We start from the raw sequence: 13,029 nt of genomic DNA, 5'->3' as shown, positions 1-13,029 counted from the left end.
TGAAATAGACTATTTCTTTTTGAGAAAATTAAGAAAGATAACAAAAATGTAATACAAAAACCGAAAATTACCAGCTAAAAAAATGTTTATAGGTACAAAGTGATCAAAACTTTTTTCTGTAAAACTTACCTAAAATACATTTAATAATAAGCTTCAACAATAATAAATGTTCAGCAAAAAAAATTTTTTTAATTCTTATACAGTATGTCTGCGTAACTTGAAACCTATTGATAACTTTTTTATTATCAGTTTTACGAAAAAAAGTTATTCTGTATAAAATATTCTGCATCGTATATAATCTAAGATGCTATCATCAAATATCAGATTTAATGAATTTTATACGGGGTATTTAAAAATATATGAATTTCACTCAAGAGTAAAGTATCGTTACATTTCACAATATCGAAAATTGTCATTAATAAAAGTTGTTTGGAATTATAAAATTTGTTTCAGTGTTCAATTACATCCTTCTAATTAAAATATTGTGAATAATAAAGGCACTTAACTCTTAAGAAAAATTCATATTTTTTACATACCTCGTATAAAATTGAAAAAGTTTAATATCTGATGGTTATATCTTAGTTTTTAGACCAGGGAGAGCATTTTATGAAGAATAACTTTTTTCGTAAAAGTGATAATAAAATAGTTATCATAATTGTAATAAAATGATGATGAGTATCCGTAATTTGAGAAAAAATTCAAAAAAATTTTTCGATTAGAATGATGTAATTGTATATTTAATTTTTAATTTCAAACAACTTTTCAGAATAGCATTTTTTGATATTCTGGAATATAAAGGTACTTTACTCTTTAACGAAATTCATATTTTTGACATAACTCGTATAAAATTGATAAAATTTGATATCTGATGGTTGAGTTTAAGATTTTTGACTATCCAGAGCATTTTATGAAGAATAGCTTTTTTTCGTAAAATTGGTAATAAAAAAGTTTTCCATGTGGTTCCTAGCTACGCAGACATACTGTATAAGAGCTTCTGTATAAGAATTTTCAAATTGCAATGCCACATTCGGATTCAGTATAATCAAAAACAAAATGGAATCATATTTGATCAAAGAAAAATGATGAATTTAACGATATTTTTTAAATTATTTATACAAAACAATTGTTATTGTTTAAACAATTAATAAACATTTAGCGGCCAAATCCGCGAGTAGAACTTTTTACTTTAACATGTATATAAACTAACAAAAAAAGTTTTAGAAAAATATAAGCTTGTTTGAATGTTTCCGAAACAATGCATGTTTTCGTTCTAATTGCACTCCCCTAATAATAGAAAGTCCCCTAGATACAATAAAAATCATTGAAAACATCTTTCAAAACAACAAAATGGAAGTCAGAATAGATGGACAACTTACAGAACCTATAGATATAGGCAGCAGAATAAGACAGGTAGACTCATTGAGTCCTATGCTCTTCAATTTAATCATGGTTGAAAAAATAATCAAAAGCGTCAACAAAGGAAGAGGATACAGAATGGGAAACAGAGAAATAAAAATACTCTTTTACGCAGACGACAGAATATTGACAGCGTAAGATGAAGATAATCTGTCCACAGAGATCTGTCCAATATTAGTCCGCAGATTTAACATAAAAGCAAAAGTATTCAATATGACAATTTCATATTATTAAACAATAGTAATCGCGTTACCAAGAAAGATGCTTTCTCTGTAACAGCTATAGTTAACTTAAAGAAAGCAGAAAAAAAAATAAAAGTCAGACCATAGAGATTTGAGACTTCTCTGAGGTGGGTTAGAAAACATAACAAGGAATCATTTTAGTCTGTCCTAAAATGATTTATTCAAAGTAGATTTTAGGAATATCTAACAAGAGGGCGCCAGCAAAAATATGTGAGAATTATAAATTAAAGAGTAAATACATATAAATTTATTACCGAAACAAATATTGTTTATTAAACATCAATATAATATTATATCGTTACAATGTTTTAAATAAAAGAGAAAAACAGTTGACAAAAAGTCACCTCGAATAGGCTTCAACCAAAATACCTAAAGACCCTAAGAGCTCTTTACATTATTTTAAAATTAAACTGTTAAATAATTTTGATATGACTTTAATGAAGTAATAAAATATTACCTATAGCCTAATAAAATAAAAAAAGTCAATATGTAAATTCGTACAGGTTAAAACAAATTTTATATCAAAGTTTAGGTGGGTACAAAAGATATTTTCAAGAAAGTATCCTAATCATACAAGGGGATCATTGTTTAAATAATTAAAAAGGGGTCATTTTTGCAAAAAAATTACTTTTGTAACTGCTGAGGTCATTCAATTACTAATGAAGGTCTATAGGATTTTTTTCTGCAAAGTTGAAGGGTAAATTTTTCACATAAGACTTACTAAATTAAATTTGACCCCCTATTTATTTAAATAATTATACATAAAACTTTAAAAACAAATTTGCAAAAAATTATTTTTAGCGTTTTAAATAAGCAATTTAAAATATCTTATTTTACAGAATAAGTTGCGCTATGTTACCAGTATTAAGGAAAAAAAATTGGTCGAAAAATATTTAATATTTTTTGAGATATTGAATTTGTTTATTAAATGTTACTATATTTTCAATTGCAAAAACGCGGTTGTTGCCAAAGAAATATTCACCTGCTTAAGATCTCATTATTTTTATTTTTATGTATATTTTCGATAAATGTATTGATAAATTCAAATTTCAGTTAAACTCCCCACTAAAATGGCATTTGTAAATTATTCAAATTTGTTTATAATTTTTTTTAATAACGTCGCGGGGATTAAGTATTTTGAAATGCCGTTTCCATAATTGGGTTCCTGGGAATTTTTTACTAATTAACAATATTTTTTTGTCATTTTTCTTCTTTTTTTTTTTCTTTGAGTTATATTACTACGGGCCCTTTTAGGGTTAAATTTTATTAAGAATGTCGAATCTCTGAGTTGTAGATTCTAGACCTAAAAATATTAAGATTTAACTAAAATCTTCTAAATAAAATGTGGCTACTTACTGAGTTACAGGGTGTTTTATTTAAAAATTTAAAAATTATTGTTACCAAATACTTTAAAACTATTTGACGTATCCTTATCATACTTGGCAGAAAGTGTGGCTATTATACACCCTATTAAATTGTGATTAATAAACGTTTCTAGCTAGTGCCAGAGGCGTACGACAGGGGATAGAGAATGATTGACCCTTCCCAAATTCTACGCCACTGAGTGAATTACTATTGTAGCGAAATTTTTCGATTCTCCAATACTTTGTATGTAAATAACTTTATTAGTATCGATAAAGTCATCAGTTTGAGAGATATTGGAAATTTAAAATGAATGAATGAATGAATCAAAATAACTATGCCGTTTTATTTTTAACGACCAATATCTCGAAAACTAATGACTTAATCGTTACCAGTAAAGAGTATATTATTTACATAGAAAGTATTGGAGAATCGAACAATTTCGCTAAAATAGTAATTCCCTCAGTGGCGTAGAATTTGGGAAGGGTCAACCATTAACTGGCCCCTGTCGTACGCCTCTGGTGGTAGCTAGAAACTTTTATTTATCACAATTTAGTAGACTGTATAGTACCCACACTTTCTACCAAGTATGAAAAGGATATGTCAAATAGTTTGAAAGTACTTGGTAAAAAAAATTTTTAAATTTGTAAATAAAACACCCTGTAACTCAGTAAGTAGCCACATTTTATTTAAGTGATTTTAGACCAATCTAAATATTTTTAGGTCTAGAATCTAAAACTTAGAGATTCGACATTCTTAATGAAACTTAACCCAAAAAGGGCCCGTAGTAATATAATGCCAAGAAAAAAAAAGAAGAGGAAAAAAAGACAAAAAAATTTGTTAATTAGTGAAAAATTCCCAGGAACCCAATTATCGAAACGGCATTTCAAAATATTTAATCCCCGCGACGTTATTAAAAAAATAAATTATAAACAAATTTGAATTATTTTCAAATGCCATTTTAGGGGGAACTTTAATTGAAATTTGAATTTATCAATACATTTGTCGAAAATATACATAAAAATAAAAATAATAAGATTTAAGACAGGTAATTATTTCTTTGGTAACAACCGCGTTTTTTCAATTGAAAATAGAGTAACATTTAATAAACAAATTCAATATCTCAAAAAATATTAAATATTTTCGGACCAATTTTTTTTTAATAATACTGATAACATAGCGCAACTTATCCTGTAAAATAAGATATTTTATAGTGCTTATTTAAAAAGCTAAAAATAATTTTTTGCAAATTTGTTTTTAAAGTTTTATGTATAATTATTTAAATAAATAGGGGGTCAAATTTAATTTAGTAAGTCTTATGTGAAAGATTTACCCTTCAACTTTACAGAAAACAGTCCTATAGACCTTCATTAATAATTGAATGACCTCAGCAGTAAAAGTAATTTTTTTGCAAAAATGACCCCTTTTTAATTATTTAAACAATGATCCCCTTGTATGATTTGGATACTTTTTTGAAAATATCTTTTGTACCCACCTAAACTTTGATATAAAATTTGTTTCAACCTGTACGAATTTACATTTTGATTTACATGTAGTGTAATTTTATTTTACTAGACTACTATCTTAGGAACAGATAGACTAGTGAGATATTGAAGTGTCTCTCAAATAAAACAAGAATGTGTGTGTACTTTGTACGCACGTAAGAAGTTATACTTCTACTACATATTATGTGATTTTTAAGACAATACCAAAAATAAAAAAAAAAATAAAAGAATAAATCGCACACAAACACATTGAAAAATGCCACAAAGAAAAAATGATTTCTGAACGATAATAATTGTTGGCAAAAATTTTAAATACGCATTTTCTGAAAAAAAATTATATAACAAATATACTTACAATCATAAAATGCATAAAAAAAATAAAAAAATAAAAACTTGCATCGGGAACCGAACCCGTGAATTTCGGGGCGCTTTGATTCGTAATCGAAGCCTAGACTCACTCATCCAATTACACATTATTTGTCATGTGGAAAAATAGGGTAACTGAACGTTTTACTGTTTGAAAGTTGTTTTGAATATAATTAAATTATGTAGTTTAAATTTTGTGGAAGATAATATTAAAATATAACAAAACAGTAAGAAAACAATATATTAGATGAAGATTGTAGAACTTTTGTTGGTAATCAAATTAAGTATGTAAATCAAAGCATTACATACCTACTAGATAAATAAATCTACGCCAAAAAATCATAATTTAAAAATAAAAATCGGACCTAATTTGGGATTTCTCTCTAAAATCCCCATTCTTGAGAAAATAAATGTGCAGTAGAGCGTCGATTATCCGAACGTCGATCAACCGAACGACCGCTTATTCGAACTATCGACTTCCGCGTCCCGCACTCGAATACCGAGCAAGCGTTAGTAATTGACGCTTAAAATATCTTCAATTTTCTTCAATATTGTATCCAAAAATAATTATGTTGTTGCAAAGACTGCACTTTTTTGTTTAGTTGCTAGTTGTCATTATCAAGATATAAATAAATATGTAGGTACATAAATATGGCTTTTATTCACTTGTGGATAAATATGTATGACTATAAATATGTATCAATATATTGTAGTTCGATTATCCGAACAAATCGGTTTTCCGAACACCATGTCCCCCAATTAGTTCGGATAATCGACGCTCTACTGTATTTCAACCTAATCCAAATGTATAATTACAATATGATTATAATAAAAACTACTTACCAAATTAGAATGAGTTTTCCTTGTCCAAAATAGTCCAAAAGTCCAAAAATATAGGTATATTACTATTAATTAATAATAACTATTAATTAACATTTGTTTGTTGTTTCTTTTCACACAAATTTTAAAACGCAACAACCATAAATAATCTAACTACAGCTGTGCCACAGCCGCCATATTGAATATTTTTTGACATGTCATTTGAACATCCAATCAGAACAAAGTTATAATGCGCATGCGCCGGGATCATAGGTTTTAACATATAAAAATTCACCCTCATATCGCCGGTAAAGAAGTATAACTTCAAAAAAAAAACAAAAGAATAGTCTTTTCTACGTGAAGGTAGTGATGTAAATAATTTCACTAACCTTTAGTTCCCAAACTTGAACGTCTTCACACCATCAACATTCTTACAAACAACCAATAGAAACAGTTGCATCCAACAACCTCATTACTGCAATTCGGCAAACATCAAATCGGAATAAATATGCGACTTCAGCGGACAAAGGTCTCCAACTAATATTTAAAATATAATTCACAGCCTCTATACCAAATTCTCGAAGATGTATGCGGTGGCAACACGTGGTTTTTTCTTCGTACAAAAAAATATGGCTAACGAAGGGTTTCACAGAAACTAGATTCTATAATCTCCAACAAGGAATCGGAAAACTAAGTCCATACGATGTTCCACAAACTGAAGTAATCTTTAGAATAATCCAAAATATGATTTGTGATAATATATGCACATTTTGATCGAAGCCGTTTGAACATTTCCAAACATTTGAACCGTAACAATCTATAAAGAACTAATCAGAAATAAAATAGAAACAAGAATAAAAAACCGCTAAACGCCGTAAAAATGAGTGGCGCATACAATTTTCAGCTACAAAAGATCTGATATGTATTTTCATTTTAATGCAAAACAAAATTCTAGTTTTATTTTAAAAGATTTTTTCATAATATTTGCCCAATTTGAAGTAAAACGCGCCTCAAAAGAGTAACTTTGATACAGTTTGAATTTTGAAACTCTTTTGTGGCGCGTTTACTTCAAATTTAGCAAATATTATGAAAAACTCTTTTAAAATAAAACTAGAATTTTGTTTTGCATCAAAACGAAAATACATTTTCGCGCCACGTAATATTCATATCAGATCTTTTGTAGCTGGAATATTGTATGCGCCACTCATTTTTAGGGCGTTTAGCGGTTTTTTATTCTTGTATCAGGAGTTTTTCAAAGTTACAGTACGGTCTCTTTTTATGCGGATTATTTTTATGCTATTTTGAAGTTATGCGGTTGGTATTTTATTCAAAAATGTCTATTATTAACAATTAGTATAATTAATATTAACTATTCCCATCCACTAGTCTGAGAGTTTGCAATTCGGGTATTCCCCTTTTTACATGATGTACCATGCAGCTATTATATTCAATCTGAATTTCGCATTGAAAGGTATTAGGTCTGGATCCCACGTATAAAAAAAAGTTGATTAATAGCAAGCTGAAAATTTGTTAATAGCTTAAGGGTGTCTAGTCGGACAAACTTTGATATATGGGAACACTGGAACAGGGAAGTTTTAATTGTGGAACAGGTTAAAAATTTGGAACGGTCATACCACGAAAACGTCATATGTATTTTGTCCGACAGAACTTTCTATTGATTTGTTACCCTTTCATTAAACTCTAATGCAAAAATCAGACTGCTATTTATTACCAAATGGGCATTTTAATGAGTGGAACACGTAGAACATGTCAAATGACAGGAATTATGACAGGTGATAAATAGCAGTCTGATTTTTGCATGAGAGTTTAATGAAATGGTAACAAATCAATTGGAAGTTCTGTCGGACAAAATACATGTGACGTTTTCGTGGTCTGACCGTTCCAAATTTGTAACCTGTTCCACAATTAAAACTTACCCTGTTTCAGTGTTCCCATATATCAAAGTTTGTCCGACTAGACACCCTTAAGCTATTAACAAATTTTCAGCTTGCTATTAATCAACTTTTTTTTCATACGCGGGATCCAGACCTATATAACCTGTAATAATTGTTTTGAAATTAAATTTAAATGTTGCTGATTTCAAGTTGCAGTATAATAAACAGCACATTTTGATTTCTGGATTGAAACATTAAGTGTCGTAAAGTTTTATGTTCCATATAGAAGAGGTTTTGCAATCTCAATATCGTTAGTCTGCGTTTTTAATTTATTCTTTAAGATTTTATTTGGCCCAATGAAGAAAAAAAAAACATCAAAGACACTATTTTTGGTGGACAAACGTCCACCATTTTATGTGATTTGAGAAAATCATGGAACGTATCCCTACTTTTTCAATGCAAGTAAAGTCTTTTTTATGCGGTTTTTTTTATATGCTGTTTTCTGAAGAACGTATCCACCGCATAAAACGAGACCTTTTACTGTATTTATAAATTAAATGTATAAAGTTGAATGCAATGTTTCTCGATTACACGTTAAGCTTTATAAATAGTCGCCTTTGTCGCATTATCTCCCAAATGATCTAGTGACCATCGAATGTACACTAGATTTTTTTTCTATTCGAAATAGATTGAAAAAAATTGGGATGGCCGGTAAATGAACTTTGCCAGATCAAATTAGCGTCGTAACCACTACAACTACACAAATCATTTAGGGAATAATCGTTAATTGGATTATACTTTTGTAGCTTAATAACTTCTAAACGGCTTAACCGATTTTGCTCACTAAACATGAGTTTGAAACGTATTGACAAGTAGTATCTTATTATGCATCTAAGGTCAAGTATGATAACTGAAGCTATTACAGGAATTATTGAGCTTGAAAAACCGTTTTTTCCATAAGAAATAGATTTGATCATACTTATGAAGCCTATAACTTAAAAATTCGAATTTTCCCGGATATAAGGTATGCACCGTTAGATTCGTCTAGAGTCCTTCTACAAACGCTCAGTTATTGGCGTAATTCGTAGTTTGAAATTTTGAGTAATTGTCGAAGAACTAGAATTTTTAAAGTTCAGTTTTTCAGTTTTTCGGCTATACTGAGCCGTGTGTACGTCTGATCCTAACAGCTTAGACACCATTTGAAAGCTTAACTCAACGCTATTGATTTGGTGTATTTACTGTTCTCCTGTCTCTTCTTGAACCGAAGATATATACCGCCAAAAAATATGCCGTTTTGTACCTACCAAGTCCTATAGCTGGCTTATGGGTAGTGAAAACTCGTAAACTACACCGGTTCTGAATCGGCCCTCATCCCTTTTCAAACACAGAAAAAAATTCAGATCGGTTTAAGTTTTCCACACACATACATACATACATTACCAGAGAACGGCGGTTCTCGCCAGTGGCGCACACCTACACCCCCTACACGCGACAATATACAGGTTGAGGCAGATAACTGGCCTATTAGAAATATCTCGAGAACTAAAGGCAACAGAATCATGAAAATTGGAATACAGGGGTTTTGAAGGATGATCTATTAAATGAAAATATTTTCATCTCTTTGCAACTTCCGGTTATACCGGAAGTTAATTATAACTTCGTTTTTTTAAATGGGACACCCTGTATATTTTTACATTTTTGGATTCTATTCGATGTCTTCTTTCTTAAAATATGAGGATTTGTATTGTTATACAGGGTATTTTAAAAGATAATTACGTTTTTTTATTAATTTCGTAGCAATCTCCACACCCTGTAGAATTTTAGTAGTTTGACAACTAAAACTCTACTTACGTTCAAATGATTTTTAATACAGTCTATTGTTAAGAATCATTAGTATAGCTAAATTTTTAATTTTAGTATACAGGGTTGGTCGAAACTCGGAATGAGTATTTTCTGAGTTTTCTTAAATGGAACACCCTATATTTTAGAATTGTAATGAAATGATATTTCATGGTATTTTTTTATTTCTTAAGCATTCCCTATACCTAACTGCTTTAATTTGTGCTTAATTGTTAGTCGCACCAACAATCTTATTTACGTATGTATTTTGATAGCTAAACCATTATTGGTAATTTTAAGGATCAGTCTGGATTAATATGTATTTATTTCTGAAAAATTATTTGTAATTGATTATTTTCACGGCCAACCTAATAAAATTTTACGTATTTTTTGTTGCAATTAATGTTTAGCTTTAATCACCAATAACTCACAAATTAAAGCAGTTAGGTATAGGGAATACTTATAAAATAAAAAAATAGTATGAAATACCATTTCATTACAATACTAAAATACAGGGTGTTCTATTTAAGAAAACTCAGAAAATATTCATTCCGAGTTTCGACCAACCCTGTATACTAAAATTTCAAAATAAGCTATACTAATAATGAAAAAGAAAATAATCGTTTTCGTTTTGATTCAATTCGAGTCTCTTGCCATCCTCTGACACAGTGTTTCTGGGTCTCTACCCTTTATCAAAGAGGCTATTGCAAGTAGACTGAATTGAATCAACTCGAGACGAAGAAGAACTGCATCTATTAAAATATCTGCAGTATATTGTGGTTAGACTGTCCTCTAACGGGGAATGACAAAATAAATAAAATAAATTTCGACCAAGAGTCAGGATTCTGTTAACCGAGATACGATAGTATCAAGCGGCGCCGTTAGGAGGAGCTTCTCCAACAATGCGTCTCAGAATACTTTAACAACACTTGGTCATTTTGTACTCTAAACCGAGTAAAGCATGAAAAAGAAAAAGAAAATAATCGTTTTCGTTTTGATTCAATTCGAGTCTCTTGCCAACCTCTGACACAGTGTTTCTGGGTCTCTACCCTTTATCAAAGAGGCTATTGCAAGTAGATTGCAAGTAATAATTCTTAACAATAATAGACTATATTAGAAATCACTTGAACGTAAGCAGAGTTTTAATGTCAAACTATTACAATTCTACAGGGTGTGAATGTTGCTACGAAATTAATAAAAAAAAACGTAAATATCTTTTAAAATACCCTGTATAGTATTACAAAATTTCATATTTTAAGAAAGAAGATATTGAGGAGAATCCAAAAATGTAAAAATATACAGGGTGTCCCATTTAAAAAAACCAAGTTATAAACCGGAAGTTGCAAAGAGATGAAAATATTTTCATTTAATAGATCATTCCTCAAAACCCCTTTATTCCAATTTTCATGATTCTGTTACCTTTAGTTCTCGAGATATTTCTAATAGGCCAGTTATCTGCCTCACCCTATACACACACGAAATTTTCGATTTTCTAAATCTGACTGAATTGAAAATTGGGCCAACTCCCATCTTAAAGTGCAGGAAAAGACTCCCCCATTCATATGTCAACCATCCATTTTGGTCCAAGGGTGTGGATTTTACGGCCCTTCCTATTTAGGGTCTGTTTTTCGTTCTCGTCCCCAAAACTCCCAAAAACTTCGAAAAATTAACTCCGACCTTTGCGGCTTCTAATAGAAGCGATCATTACCTTTCCAACGCATGCCTAATTTTGAAAATTGGTTATACCGTTCAAAAGTTACCGAGCTCAGAAATATGAGTCAATTTTTATTTAAAAAAGGGAAAATGTTTGTGGATATGTATATATGTATGTGTTTGAAGAGGGGGTGAGGGCCGATTCAGAACCGGTGTAGTTTGTGAGTTTTGACTACCCATAAGCCAGCCTTTTGGCGGTATATATCTTCGGATCAAGAAGAGACAGGAGAACAGTAAATACACCAAATCAATAGCGTTGAGTTAAGATTTTTTCATAATATTTGCTAAATTTGAAGTAAACGCGCCACAAAAGAGTTTCAAAATTCAAACTGTATCAAAGTTACTCTTTTGTGGCGCGTTTTACTTCAAATTGGGCAAATATTATGAAAAAATCTTTTAAAATAAAACTAGAATTTTTTTTTTATTATCAGCATCAACCACTTTGGGTTATTAGCTGTACTGTCATTGATACATGGTTACTTAAATCTAATAGCATTTTGATTAGGTATTACATAAGTTCACATTTAGGTAACAATATCATAATTTACAAATTAAGAATGGGGTTTATAAAATGTTAACAGTGGTTATAGTTTGTTTAAAACATTAATGTCTTTCAAATAATTAAACAAATGCGTAAGCTTACAGTGTGATCCTAAGGCTGCTTTTGCATTGAGAGGTATGGAGTGTTTTTGTCTTTCATTAAGATATTTAGGACACTCTATTAATATATGTGTTACATTGATGTCGCAATTACACAGGTCACAAATAGGGCGATTTGACTTGGAGATTAGGTAGCTGTGAGTAAGTCTGCTATGCCCTATGCGTAAACGATTTAGCTTCACAAACAGCTGGCGATTTAGGTCTATCTCACACCAAGGTTCAATTGAGGGCTTTATTGTGTGTAGAGATGATTGTGAAAGATTCCATTCGTTTTCCCATTTGTTTAACACTTTTTCTTTAAGGAATGGTTTGTAATCGGAAACAGGCACTAAGTTCACTAACACTGAAGACGCACTGTGTATTGCTTCTCTGGCATGGAAATCTGCTTTTTCGTTTCCTTGAAGTCCAATGTGTGATGGAACCCATATAAAGCTTACTTGCTGCATCGTGTTCTTCAGTAAATGTAATTGTTCTTTTATTAAAATACTTATAGGATTACTTGTATATAATTGTTCTATCGTATGTAATGCACTGAGAGAGTCGGTAATTATGACAGATTTTTGAATTTTTTGAGTACGAATGTGAATGAGGGCTTGCAGAATTGAATATAGTTCTCCAGAGTAAATACTGCAAGTGGAAGATAATTTAAATTGTAATATAGTGTTTGAATCTACAACTGCCGATCCCACACCATCAGCAGTCTTAGATGAATCTGTATAAATATAACAATGATCTGGGAAAGAAGCAAGTATGTTGAGAAAAGATTGATTAATTGTTGCATAAGGGGTATCAAGCTTATTGTATTTAGAAAGAGTTAGATCACATATTGCGGGAGGAAAGGTCCAGGGCGGAGGAGTAACTGTATTTGTCTGATTAAAAAATTTTGGGAATTGAATATTATTGAGAGAGAGATATTTTCTGATTCTCTCGTAAAAGGGGGGGGGGTTAGTTCTTTTTTTATTTACATAAGTTTCTTTGAAACGTTCTGCAATAGTGTGGTGGAAAGTGGGATGCGATTCTATTGCATATATGGATGATGCGTAGACTAATGACAAGTACATTCTTCGGAAATTTAAAGGTGGTTCTCCGGTTAAACATTGTAAACTATTAATGGGGCTAGTACAGAATGCTCCTGTGGCTATTCTTAATGCTGTATTTTGTATGACTTCTAGTTGAGCAAGAAGTGTCTTCTTTGCAGATGAGTATACAATT

The sequence above is a fragment of the Diabrotica virgifera genome, chromosome 3 (assembly GCF_917563875.1).
Source record: "Diabrotica virgifera virgifera chromosome 3, PGI_DIABVI_V3a".
NCBI classification, from domain to species: Eukaryota; Metazoa; Arthropoda; class Insecta; order Coleoptera; family Chrysomelidae; genus Diabrotica; species Diabrotica virgifera.
Note: the sequence above shows the minus strand (reverse complement) of the source record.